The sequence below is a fragment of the Eurypyga helias genome, unplaced genomic scaffold (genome assembly GCF_000690775.1).
Source record: "Eurypyga helias isolate BGI_N326 unplaced genomic scaffold, ASM69077v1 scaffold34616, whole genome shotgun sequence".
Taxonomy (NCBI): Eukaryota; Metazoa; Chordata; class Aves; order Eurypygiformes; family Eurypygidae; genus Eurypyga; species Eurypyga helias.
Window position 1 is genome coordinate 10,642 of NW_010257969.1, and position 1,209 is coordinate 11,850.

At 62.1% G+C, this 1,209-nt stretch overlaps 1 protein-coding gene across 1 annotated transcript in view; it reads left to right on the forward strand.

The window, feature by feature from the left end:
* LOC104511547 (low-density lipoprotein receptor-related protein 1-like) overlaps positions 1–1,209 on the forward strand; it is a gene marked incomplete at both ends in the record, with an annotated part of 12,779 nt that overhangs the window by 10,599 nt on the left and 971 nt on the right. The window lies entirely within an intron of this gene.

The window sequence follows — 1,209 nt, forward strand, 5'->3', positions numbered from 1 at the left end:
GTGCTGCATCCCACCCGTGGGCACCTCCTCCCACCTGTGGGCACCTCCTCCTGCCCATGGGCACATCATCCCACCTGTGGGCAGCTCATCCCACCCGTGGGCAGCTCATCCCACCTGTGGGCGCTGCATCCCACCTGTGGGCACCTCCTCCCACCCGTGGGCAGCTCCTCCCACCCGTGGGCACTTCACCGCGCCCACGGTGGAGCTTTAGACCCGTGCGTAGCCCAGCCTGGCAGGCAGCACCCTTTGAATCGGTTTGGCCTGGGAAGGCGATGGGGGCACGCAGGTTTTGGGAGGGGAGCTGTGCAACCACCTGGACCGGGGTCACAGACCTGGACCTGGACCAGGGAAAGCAGCTGGTCCCCAAATCCGTGGCAGATGATCAAGTTGCTGCCCCGTAATGAGTTACTGCTGAGATGGACCATGACCGTCCACGTGCACGAGAGTTCTCGGGGCTCTGCTGAGGGCAGGAGCCGGGTCCTGTCCTTCCGGAGGAGCCCAGGCTGCCCAGGGGATGGCACTGGGGTCTGCTGCCAGCTGCAGGGGCCCGGGCAGAGCCAGACCCTCGTCCCATCACGCAGCACCCGCCCTGGGTCCCTCTTGTCTCCCTGCAGCTCTCTAGGGTGCAACTTCTTTTTTTTTTTTCTGTTGATTTCACGTCGTGTTTTTGAGTTTGTGCCATTTCACTTCATCTTATGTTTTTCTCCATTTTCACACTGTCGTTATGGGGCGCTCAGAGGTAGGTTCCTGCCAAAATCTTTTCATTCCATGTACAGTCTCTCTGAAATGAAGACATTAAATCCTAGGTGAGGGCAGAGGGGTTGGGACTGGACAACGCAGGTGGATTTACTGAACCTCAGCCCCAGCATCTCCCCCCACGGGAGCCGCAGTCAGGGAGGGTCCGACCCTGCTGCTCCCACTACTGAGGCCCGTGCATGGCTCGTACTTGGCTCCAGAATCTGTCCCCTCCTTGACCCTTCCTGCTCCGGCTGGACACCCCTGCCCCTCTTTTCCCCTCCAGTCCTCTCGGCTTCTGCACCGCGGCCAGAGGGGCTGACATGTCCCGCACCCCCGGCCTCCCTGGGGCACCGGGGAGGGGAAGGGTCCCGAGAGCCATCCTGGGCGCGATGTTGTGCCGTTCTGTGGATTTGGCACCGGCCGTGCCGCTGCAGGCCCAGCGGGTGCATTGAGCAGTGAGGGGGAGTCTGT